Here is a 13473-nt window from a genome sequence, read left to right as displayed (position 1 = left end):
AGCCTAGCCAACATGATAAAACCCCTGTCTTTACTAAATATACAATAATTAGCTGGGTGTAATGGGGCATGCCTGTGATCCCAGCTAGTCAAGAGGCTGAGGCAGGAGAATCTCTTGAACCTGGGAGGTGGAGGTTGCAGTGAGCTGAGATTGCACCACTGCCCTCCAGCCTGGGTAATAGAGCAAGACTCCATCTCAAAAAAAAAAAAAAAGAAAAGAAAAGAAAAGAAAAGAAAAGAAAAACGCCCAGGGAGACTCATCCACACCTTGGTTTGATTTAGATGCGAGGATCCTCAACTTTAAACTGATGGTGTAATTGGAAAAGATGGTTAGGGCTACAAGAAAAGAAGAAGCATATTTTTCTATGTGGGAATACATGAATCATGGCAGGCCAGAAGATAGACAATTATAGGCAACCTCCGAAAGAGCTCCCAGTGATCTCTGCCTGGTGTTACTCATGAATTTATATAAAACTTTCCCACTCCCTCTCTGTCTGTCTCTCTGAACCCTTAATTTGTGGGAAAAAGCTTCCATACTCTAGTTCTGTAGGAAACCTCTGTTTCAAGAAACTGATGTCTCTAGCTAGCAACCAAAAAGGACCTAAGACTTACCAAAAGCTAACAACTTAGAAGCATATTTTAACAATATTACCGTGGAAACATCATTGTCGCTTTACCATTTTATTGACTTTTACTTTTATGGTTACTATTTTCTTCTTTGTATTCTTTTTGTGTATGATTCCTTTGCTCTTTTTCTAATTTTCAAGGATACTGATTTGAGACCTTTCTTCTTCCAGTATAAGCATTTGAAACTAAAAATTTTCTTGTAAGCATCATTTTATCTTCTTTCCTCAAATGTTAAAATGATTTATTTACATTACATTAGAAGTTAAAGTAAAAGATACTTTTCGGTTTTTTTGCTCAGCAAGCTTTACCTTGGTGAATAAACACTAGAAAAAATGGTCAGTCTAGAATTATTGGGGGTAGTGTGCCAGAAATGACAGGAAGATCAATGTGGTTGAGAATGTTGTTAAGATTCTATAAGTATTCACTGATTTTGGTCTATTTTCTTTATGAAATGATGAGAGAGGGGTGCTATCACTTATATCATGACTGTGGAATTCTGTTTCCCCAACTAAATCTGATTGTATTCCATGTATTTTGCAGCTGTGTTATTAAAAAGATAATCATTTGTAATTTTTATCTCTTTCTCAGGAATTGAACATGTTCCCATTATATATACTTCTTCTATTTCTCTGATACTTTTTCCCAAGATTATCTTATACTGTATTAATATTGCTATATTAAATTTTTTGTGTTCAATGCTTTGTATCGCATTAGCATTTACTTTCAACCTATTGGGGTCTTCATTTTACAGTGCCTTCTTGTAAACAGCAGAGAGTTTGGTCATGCTTTATTTTTTATTTAAATAATTTTGCATGTTAATTTGAGCATTAAGTTCATTAACATGTAATGTCTATATAGTTGGATTTTAATTTTATCATTTTTTATTGTGTTCTCCTTCTCTTGTCCTCTTTTGTCCCTTTTGTTGTTCATTTTTTTCTTGCCTTCTTTTATTAATAACTACTTTGATGTTTTCAGAATTTGCCCTTAATTCTGTTTTGGCTTTTGTTACATTGCGTTTAATTAGTTTTTTTATTTTTATTTTTATTTTTAGTGGTGTATGAAGAACTAGAATATGTATTCTTGAATGTCTCAGTCTACTAATAGTAAATATAACCATACAACAATATAGGTTGGCATGTTTGCTTTATGATATCTTCCAACAAATCATTGGAGCACTCTTTTTAATTTTTCAATTATTTCTATCTCCCTGTCTTTCTCTTAGTTCAGATGATATTTACAGCTATACGTACCTTCATGTTCACTGATGCTTTCATTTTTATCTCAAAGGAACAGTGTTTCAGATTTTTTTTATTTAAAAATTTCCATTTTGGTCTATTTTATGGTTTCTATCATTTCTCTGCTAAGACATATATTTACAAGTATTATGAGAATAATATGCTTTAGCTGTTGAGCATAATTATAATAGCTATTTTAGCTTCTTTTTTGAAAATTCCAGCAAGTGGGTTATTTCATCTTTAGACTCTGCTTATGGTCATTTTTCTTTAAAATGAGACACATTTTCTTGTCTTTGCATGCCTTATTATTTTGTGCTTTATCCTGTACATTGTGAACACTATGAAATGAGATTTACTCTCTTACTTTCCTCTAATGAGTATTGTTTCCTTTCTGTAAGTCAATGTACCTGGATAGACCCAAATACAAACTTTATTTATAAAATAAATTTTATTGTGTATATTGAAGGTATACAACATGATGTTATAAGATACATATATATAGGAAGATGGTACTATAGCAAAACAAATTAACATATTCATCAACTCACATAGTTACCTATTTCTCCTCACACCACCACCCAACTCCCTGCCCTGTGGCAAGACAAGCTATAATGTACTCATTTAGCAAAAATTCTGAATATAATACACTATTATTAGCATAGCCCTTAGGTTGTACATTGGATCTTTTGACTTGTTCATTCTACATATTTTCTACTTTGTATCATTTGACCTACATCTCCCTATTTCTTCACTTTCTTCTTGACCCTGCTAACCACTGTTTTATTCTTTATTTCAGGAGGACAATCAGTTCTGTTCTTTTTCTTTTTCTCTCTCTTTCCTAAGCTATCCTGTTTGCACCCTGCTGCACACATACATTATTTAGACATGAACCCAAGCCTTGCAGAGTTTATAAATAGTACTGTGGCTCACCTTCTTGGGTACTCATCCTTTGGGATTTCTCCCTCACTTCCCAGGAGCTATTGCCAGTGCAGTATCTGTCAGTGTCAGGTTGGAAAAACAGCCCATTTTCTATTGGTCTTTGGTCACATTAACTTTACTGTGAACATTACCTCAAAGACAGGAACATCATTCCATACTTGTCAGTTCCAAATTTTGGCTGTCCTCCAAAATCTGTCTTTGTTCATTCCCCTGATCTTTCAAATAGTTAGGCAGCTGCTTTAGTATTTGGTCAAGAGTTATATTTGTTATCTATGGAAAGAGCCATCTTCAGTAATTTTTTTCTCCCAACTCTTAGTATAAATACTAGTTTTAAAATTTATTGATTCTGCTTCTTAATGAAAAGAGTCTAATATGTATTATCTTAGCTTTCAAAGGTATACTCTTCAATTTATTCTTCTATTAATATTTATATAAACACTACACAGTTTAAATTATGGAAAGCATAACACTGATTTAACATCTAGTAAGAGAATTTCCTTCGTCTTTCCCTTTTCTTCTCATTACCTGTAATGAGAAAGACTTTAGTTGCTCATCCAAATATTCTTTTTGACCTACCACTCAATAACAAACCCCTGAGCAATGGAATGGTGTGTGTGTGTGTTGGGGTGTGTGTGTGTGTGTGTGTGTGTGTGTGTATTCTGGCTCAAAATTTTCAACCTCATGCTCTGAAAATATAGATTTAATAGCTGAGATTTAGCACCTTGATTACATTATGAGGAACCACTCAGGAGAAAAGATCTAAGATGATGAAAAATTGCAGAAGGATTCTAAATCTTTAATGACCATGGAGCTAACAAATGAACATTAGAGTGCTATTTTTGGAGTTAAAAAAAAAAACTTTAATCAATATGTGTTTCTTTCATTTGATTAAAAATAAGATGTTTAATGTGGTTAGAATCACAGTAAAACAATGATTTCTTGAGTTAATTTGTTTTCAATATTTGTAATAACCAGATATGAGTCTCTACTAACTCGAAGCTTCTTCCAAGTCTTGGGAACTGCTTTATTTTTCTCATATTGGCTCAGTATATTTTTTCGTGATACGTATTCCTATAAGTATTATATTTGCCATAAGTTTGTGGGTTTTTTTTAATGGAGGTAAGTTTTCTCCCATAGCATTTAAAACAAATGGAATCTTATCTCATATTATCCCATTAAGCCATTCAGGTTATATCCTGTAATTATCTACGAGGCTTTTGATCTAAATGCATGTATTTTGTATATCTTATTTCATATATCTACCATAAGTGTACCTGTGAGGAAGAAAATATTTCGAAAACATATTAAACCTTCCCCCATTTAGGACATGTCAGTGTGATAACACTTGTGTTTTTCATTGTAAATTATTTGTGGAGTAGCATAAATTGTAATGAAATGTAATCGTGCGCTAATTTTTTTTACCTATGTCACCCACCAAACAATGAAAAATTTAAAATATGAACCATGTATAACGAACCTTTGTATTCAAAAGCACCTAGTCTATTACTGTTTAATTATTCCTATGTTCATACAACGTACAAGTAACAGTAAGGCAGCCTGGTAGCAAGCTATTAATATATCTCTTTAATATTTTCTCTTTCATTCATACTGGTTTATTTTAAGTGGTCACTCATTTATGTGTCCTCATCTCTCTTTAAAAAACAGAAAGAATTGACCCGGCGCAGTGGCTCACGCCCGTAATCCCAGCACTTTGGGAGGCTGAGGCGGGCGGATCACAAGGTCAGGAGATGGAGACCATCCTGACTAACACGGTGAAACTCCATCTCTACTTAAAAAATACAAAAAAAATTACCCGAGGGTGGTGACAGGTGCCTGTAGTCCCTGCTACTCGGGAGGCAGAGGCAGGAGAATGGCCTGAACCCGGGAGGCGGAGCTTGCAGTGAACCGAGATCGCGCCACTGCACTCCAGCCTGGGCTACACAGCGAGACTGTCTCAAACAAAACAAAACAAAACAAAACAAAACAAACAAACAAAACAGAAAGAAATTTACTTGGTCTGGTGAATACTGATGATAGTTCCCTTTTGACAATTTGAGTAGTTTCATGTTCATATTTTTTGCAGTTCCTTTTAAGTTTGGTCATATAAAATGCCTGAGTGTGACTTACATATTTGACAACAGAGCAAATGAAGAAATACATAAAAGTCAATTGAAGAAATAAATGTATTTCAGAGCTCTGATGCTGTATAATTTTATATGAAAAAATGTCTGGATACTTAAAGGGAATTGTTGCATATAAAACAAAATTCTTTATTTTCTTATAATGTAATCTTTACTTACCCTTGACTTAAATTAGTGTCCTTATTTTCAATATGTATGTGTCATAGATTTGCATGTTCTGTATCTCTACAAGAGCTATAAACAGGGGGATTATTTGCCAGAATTTTGCATTTACTTAAGTAACAATATCATTTTTAAATGTATGTCAGAAATGGAGAAGTCTACAAAGTTTATTCTATAGAAAGATGTCTATGGTTGCAAAAGGAAGGAAATGATTTAATATAAATCAATATATAAAACAGTCTCCAAAGAAGCCAGCATAATTAATAATATAATACTATCAGTAGTTATAATATTTGTAATAACCAATATTATAATTGGTTGTAATTATACTACAGTCTAATTTCTTAAATTTCAAATTTAAGAAAAAGCAAGTTAAAAAGAATGTTTTTGTAGACCCCAAATTTTTATTTAGTTTAGAACTTCATCTTCAGGATAAATATGTATCTCTATAATAATACATAAATACATAATAAATGTGTTATATATACAATATAGTAATATACAAACATATTTACAATTACATTTTTCAAGGTATTCCTTATAATGAAACTGTGAGATGGGCTAATTTTACCGAAGTGCACAGCCAATCATTTACATTTTTTAACATCTCAATCTTAAAAATATATAGCAAATTTGTTTTAAATATTAGATAACTTCAATGAATAAAAATGGCAATAAGAGGTTAAAGAATAAAGGTAAGCTAAAAATACAGTTAAGATTATATATTTATAATTTTTATTTTGGTTGAGGCGCTCAGTTTATAATGGATGGGTTTCTGCCATTATTAAATTTGATCTCAAAAAAAATTTACTCACAAGGTGTGCCTAATATATTTTTAATTATTTGCCAGATGAAGGAGTTGAAAGATTTTACAAAAATTTCAAGTTAAACTTTACAGCAGAGAAAACATTTACATTAATGCATCTGTGTGCGCTCTTGACACTTGCAAACATCCCAAGATGACTTCAATACTGCATGAAATTTGCACACTGCTATAAGCAGTATAAAATAATGCCTAAAGGAATAGATTATAAGCTAGTGAAATAGGTCAAGTCATTACTCATGTTTAGTTAAATATGAATAGTTCAATGAAAAATAGTCCAATAATTTTATTCAAGATAAGGTGAACCTTTTACCCTTTAAACTTTTTTGTTAGAAGCTAAGACATATGCAACCCACATTAGCCTAGGCCTACACAGGGTCAGAATCATCAATATCACTGTCTCCCATCACCACATCTTGTCTTGTTTGACTGGATGGTCTTCAGGGGAATAAAATGCATGGTGCTGGGAAGTCCAATACCAAGGTGCAAGCATCTTTAAGGTCTTCTCACTATGTCATTAGATGGTAGAACGCTTTCTGAAAGTATTCTAGAAGTGTGTGTGTGTGTGTGTGTGTGTGTGTGTGTATAAAAGGAGAACACTCTAAAGTAACAATAAAAAGTATAGTATAGTAAATGCATAAACCAGTATGCATTTACTATACCTCCTAAAGATATTCTATAAGTATGTTTGTGTATATATATACATACATACATACATAAAAATTATAGTATAGTACATGCATAAACCAGTAACATAGTCATTTATCATATTTAAGAATTATTTACTGTACATAATTGCATGTGTATAATTTTGTATGACTAGCAGCACAGTATGTTGACACTGGCATCACCACAAATACAAATTAATAAGTATGCGATGACATTATGATGGCTACGATATCAATAGGTGATAAAAAATCTTTCAGCTTCATTATAATTTTATAGAATCATCATCATATATGCAATTTGCCATTGACCAAAACGTCATTATGTAGTACATGACTATAATTTTAAGTATTAGATTGATTACAAGAAAAATGCTGTAGATATATGTGAAGTAGTATGTTTAGTGCACTTTGTGTTTGCTATATATATATATTTATATATACAATATATTATATATATTTATATATATACAATATATTATATATATTGTATATATTACTACAGACTGTGTAATTTATAATGCACAAAAATTTATTGGCTCACATTTCTGGAGGCCAGGAAGCCCAATATCAATGTGCCAGCATCTTGCAAGGTCTTCTTTCTATGTCATTATATGGTAGAATGTTGAAGGTCAACAAGAGAAAACCCATGCCAGGAATACTTGTTTTTAAAGATGTTAAAGTTACACGTGAGCACAAAGCCCTCATGGCCTAATAATCTCTTAAAGGCCCCACCTCCCAATACAATTACATTGGCAATGATATTTCAACAAAAGTTTTGGAGAGGAAAAGCATTGAAATGATAGCAGAGAGGATATGAACTTTAAATGGACAAATACGAATATAAGATGCTAAGATTTAGGTTTTTTTTCCTTAACCAAAAGAGATTTCAGAGCCAGTTTCTAATATAACTTGTTTCTTTCTATTACTAAATTTATGCACACACACACACCCACACACACAAACTACATGAGATGTGTACATTTTATATGAATATATATACTTTTCATCAATAAATTTATAATAATTCATACGATAAATTAAAGATCATTCCTGCTTGCATGCTTGTTAATATAAACAAATGTAAAGAAGGGGATAGGCATAGTTTTAGGCATATACATAATCAGTGACTTTCTAATACTTATGGCATTTGGTTGAGAGAATAGGAAATTGCACAGTACTAAAATTAAACCCATCAAATTCATCTCAAATTTCTTTCATAATCAGTTATTCAACTGAAAATATCACTCATTTCAGAATTTTCCACATCTTTTGTGTTACAGATTGTTCATGATTTGTGGTATCTCATAAGATTATGAATAACATGATGCCATGCCATATGTATAATTTTAAATATATTAAAAGAAGGAGAAATGAGAAAAACAAAGGAACATTGTATTTTAAATAAAAATTTTAAAAACTACTGATTCATTACTACTTTATTTTAAAAGCCCATTATTTTATGTGACTTTCTATATGAATTATTATCACTGAGAATTTTCAAGAATATTCCAAATTCTATTTTCCATTCCCCACATGCATTGTATATTATTTTAGTGAGCTTAACACAGCTAACCTCTGATGTGGTGGCTGTACACGTGATCTTAAATTTTTCAAAAGGGTGAGAGATAATTTTTTTTAATTATTAGAGTAATGAAATCAGATGACACACATACACATAAATATTCCCTGTGGCTCCTTTAAAATTTTAGTTAATTCCTTGTTTTTAATTAAGGATTTAATCTTTTTTAGTTATTTTTCATTTTTTTGGAGAAACGGTTTTTCTCTGTTGCCCAGGCTGGAGTGCAGTGGTGCCATCTCACTTCACTGCACCTTTGGCCTCCTGAGCTCAAGAGATCCTTTCACCTTGGCCTCCCAAGTAGCTGGGACTACAGATGCACTCCACCATGCCCAGCTATTTTTATTTTTATTTATTTTCTATTTTATGTGGACACAGGGTCTCACTCTGTTGCTCAGGCTGGTCTCAAACTCCTGGGCTCAAGCCGTCTGTCCACCTAGGCCTCCAAAAGTGCTAGAATTACAGGCATAAGCTACCAGGCCTGGCTGGATTAATCTTTTTACATGAGATCTATGTGAGTTATATTGATATATTTGATTAGATATCAAATCTTGCTATTTGTGGTTTTAAGCTGGCAAAATAGAACAAGTGAACAATAGAATATCACTCTCTTGTTATTCAATAAACTGATTAACATGGAAAAACACATTGCTTAGTGAATGACTAAATATTTAAGAAACCTTCATGTGCAAGTAGCAAAAATTCCAACAAACTTATCCAAAATGTTTTTACTTTGCTCACATGACAAGATGCTAGTAGATAATAGCTAGTTTTATTCTAGAAGATCAGGAAGGCGATGATCAGTGGAATATGCCTCTGTGTGTAGCTTGGCTTTTCCCTTAAGGTCACAAAAGAACTGCGTGTCTACAACAACCTTAAATAGTACATGTTTATTCCATATTTAGCACAGAGAATGAAGTCTTAGAAAGAGTAGAAGTACTCTGGCATTCTGTGTTCTTTTCAGGAAGAGTTTTCTCAAGAGCTCTTAACAGATACCTACTTAACATTTTACTCACAAACCTGCATCAAAGACAAATTCCTATTGCAGGCATTGGACTTCCTGAGACTAAAGTATTTCTTCTCAATACCTCAATAAAATCTCATCCCTATTAGCATCAATAAAAGAGAGCAACCATTCTGGAACTGGACATAGAAAGTGATGTCCTAATATAGTGGGTATGATACATGTCTGTGTGCTCACAAATGCATTTATAGACAGAACATTAGAAGCTTATGTATCTTCAGTGATGTTTGTGCTACTAGGTAAGCCTAGACAAGAAAGGCTCGATCCGTTTAATGGAAGAAAAACGCGTGAAAATATTAATGAACATTTTTATTAACATTCAAGAACACTGCCCACCAAATGGCAGACTTTCAACTCCTCTCACGGCTATGGATGTTTATTATAATTATAACTATTAACTTCCACAGTCATGTAGAGATAGCTATAGGAAAAAAAATACAAGATGATAATATTTTAAAATCACAAATAATTATACCACTGTTTTTTTCATAACTATGTTAGATTTCTTTGCTAAATTTGACTACATAACTGAGCTGTTAACCAATTTTATTTACCAAGTAAATAAATTTCACTAGTACCTACTCCTTTTAATATATTATCTAATCTTATTTTACACTGTTAATTGACATTCTGTCAATATCTAATCACACATTCATATTTTAGGCTCATTTTTTGACTCAGATCATAGGTCATTTTTTGAGATGGAGTCTCACTCTCTTGCCCAGGCTGGAATGCAATGGCATGATCTCAGCTCACTGCAGCCTCCGCCTCCCAGGTTCAAGCAATTCTCTGCCGCAGCCTCCCGAGCAGCTGGGATTACAGGCATGCACCATGACACCTGGGTAGTGTTTGTATTTTTAGTAGAGATGGGGTTTCATCATGTTGACTAGGCTGGTCTCAAACTTCTGGCCTCAAGTGATCTGTCCACCTCGGACTCCCTAAGTGCTGGAATTACAGGCATGAGCCACTGCGCCCGGACCATAGGTCTTTCCTCAGAGAGATTTGGCCTTGCATAAACAGGAATTTCTTTTCTTTATAGTCAAAATTCTGTTTCTTTTACCCTGAGCCAGCTTCACTTTCTTATGCCAAGTGTGTCTGTTTAGGAAAAGGCACTGTCGTCTTAATGAAAGAGTAAGAATGGAGTGAGAAAAACAATATGAAGACTAATGCTGAGAAAGTCAAAATCCTCCAAGATAATAAAATCAAAAAAAGAACCAAAACCATCTTAACTTCAAAAGTGCTAATATCCTACTAATGATAAAACAAAGATGAATATGTTCTAGTATTTAAAATGCTTACATCTTCTAACACAATATTAAAATTCTTAGTCTTGTTTTCAATGATAATTGAAGAAAGTAACAGAAAAATAAAAAGGCATATTACTTTCCATATGGCAGATCTATTGCATTTTTGTTTCAGTCTGTTCCAATTCACTCAGGCAACATTGCTTTCAATTATATGCTAAATTTTGATTGCTTTTTGTTCCTTAAGTTATCAATAGAAAGCAAGAATCATGTTCTAACAGAATTCAGTCAAAAAAGGGACTGGCGTGAATGTATGGCTGGTGTGAGAATAAGAGAGTGAAAAAAAGAGCAAAGAAAAAAATAACACATAAATATGTCATCTATTACTTTGACAACTGAATTTTAAAGACCTTTATTATGATATAAATGACACATAATCTAATGCCATTCATCTAAGAAACTGATATTCTATAAACGAATGGAAGATTTTGCATAGCATGCATCATTTATAAAAACGACCTTGCCCCTCACAGGCCAAAAAGCTGACTTTCAAGATTCTGAAAATTTCTCTACCACATTCAATTCTAAAGCAAATCAAACTTAATTGTTGTAGAAACTTTCCCCCTCTTCCTCATTGGAATATTGAAAAAAGTTAGTGGGAAAAAATGAGTACAATTGGGTAAAGAAAAACACAGACGTTTCTTTATAATGATGGGTAGAATCTAAATTAAGCATATCCTCTCATGAATATCCTTAGATTCACCAATTTAGTAGAAGAAACAGGCATTCAAGGCATTTTATAGAACCTAAGAAGCGAGAGCAAAGCTCAGTTACTCTCAAGAAGGATACTCACCTAATGAGTTTTGCTCTCTTCTTCACCAAGAATATCAATAAAAATATTAGGTCTAAAAGATAAAACATATCAAAGAATAGCTCTAAAGGGAATCTAACTGACTTAGAAAAGTTGGGGATTTGAAAAACTGTCCCACAATATCAAAGCAAATTTGAGTTCTGCAAAAAGCTTTCTACACATAGTATTAAAAAGAAATAAAGTGTTAACTATATGCAAATGTATTATGAGAAAAAAAGGTGGTGATTAAGGGAGAGAAAAGAGGAAGAAAGAATTATCCAGTTATGGATTCCAAGAACACAACAAAAAAATCAGAAAATTCATATAAATTTTTTAAATTATAGGAAAGTTGGTAACAATGTATAATAAAAAATATAAGGTCAAAATTGAGAAATAAAACAAAAGTAGGAGGTAAAAGGAAATATTCACATAAAGTGACATATACTTACGCACAAAGAGTCCTGATAGGATTAATAACAGGTACGTTTACAATATAAAAACCAAAATGAATTTGTCAGTAATTGGAAAGGGAGGTTGATGAGTTAATACCCTTGTCTTTCAAAGTAGGGAGGCAAATGATATTCTATAGTTGTAATATTGATTTAAAATAATCTCAGTGCCTCTTGTGCTATGTAGTCACGCTATTAGTCTTAGAAGAATCTTTAAATGTCTTCATTTGTTACAAAATTTTGGAAATTTTTTTTGAATTATCCTTTAGAGTTTTATTTATTTGACATTTCTTTCTTAAATAAATATACAAAATATTTTAGATAGAAAAAATGTAAATATTTTAAATTAAATTACTTTAATTGAAAAATAAATATTTTACATAGAAAATGAAGCAAATGCCTTTGGTTCTGTTTATATGCTGGATTACCTTTAGTGATTTGCATATGTTGAACCAGCCTTGCATACCAGGGATGAAGCCCACTTGATCATGGTGGATAAGCTTTTTGATGTGCTGCTGGATTCGGTTTGCCAGTATTTTACTGAGAATTTTTGCATCAATGTTCATCAGGGATATTGGTGTAAAATTCTCCTTTTTTCAGTGTGTCTCTGCCAAAGACAAAAAACAAATGATTATCTCAATAGATGCAGAAAAGGCCTTTGACAAAATTCAACAGCCCTTCATGCTAAAAACTCTCAATAAATTAGGTATTGATGGGACTTATCTCAAAATAATAAGAGCTGTTTATGACAAACCCACAGCCAATATCATACTGAATGGGCAAAAACTGGAAGCATTCCCTTTGAAAACTGGCACAAGACAGGGATGCCCTCTCTCACCACTCCTATTCAACATAGTGTTGGAAGTTCTGGCCAGGGCAATTAGGCAGGAGAAAGAAATAAAGGGTATTCAATTAGGAAAAGAGGAAGTCAAATTGTCCCTATTTGCAGATGACATGATTGTATATCTAGAAAACCCCAACGTCTCAGCCCAAAATCTCCTTAAGCTTATAAGCAACTTCAGCAAAGTCTCAGGATACAAAATCAATGTGCAAAAATCACAAGCATTCTTATACACGAATAACAGACAAACAGAGAGCCAAATTGTGAGTGAACTCCCATTCACAATTGCTTCAAAGAGAACAAAACACGTAGGAATCCAACTTACTGGGGATGTGAAGGACCCCTTCAAGGAGAACTACAAACCACTGCTCAACGAAATAAAAGAGGATACAAACAAATGGAAGAACATTCCATGTTCATGGATAGGAAGAATCAATATCATGAAAATGGCCATACTACCCAAGGTAATTTATAGATTCAATGCCATTCCCATCAAGCTACCCATGACTTTCTTCACAGAATTGGAAAAAACTACTTTAAAGTTCATATGGAACCAAAAAGGAGCCCACATTGCCAAGTCAATCCTAAGCCAAAAGAACAAAGCTGGAGGCATCAAGCTACCTGACTTCAAACTATCCTACAAGGCTACAGTAACCAAAACAGCATGGTACTGGTACCAAAACAGAGATACAGACCAATGGAACAGAATGGAGCCCTCAGAAATAATACTACATGTCTACAACTATCTGATCTTTGACAAAACTGACAAAAACAAGCAATGGGGAAAGGATTCCCTATTTAACAAGTGGTGCTGGGAAAACTGGCTAGGCATATGTAGAAAGCTGAAACTGGATCCCTTCATTACACCTTATAAAAAATTTAATTCAAAATGGAT

Source organism: Pan paniscus, chromosome 14 (genome assembly GCF_029289425.2).
Source record: "Pan paniscus chromosome 14, NHGRI_mPanPan1-v2.0_pri, whole genome shotgun sequence".
In the NCBI taxonomy this organism is placed as follows: domain Eukaryota; kingdom Metazoa; phylum Chordata; class Mammalia; order Primates; family Hominidae; genus Pan; species Pan paniscus.
The sequence above is the reverse complement of the archived record's forward strand: the minus strand, read 5'-3'. Positions refer to the sequence as shown.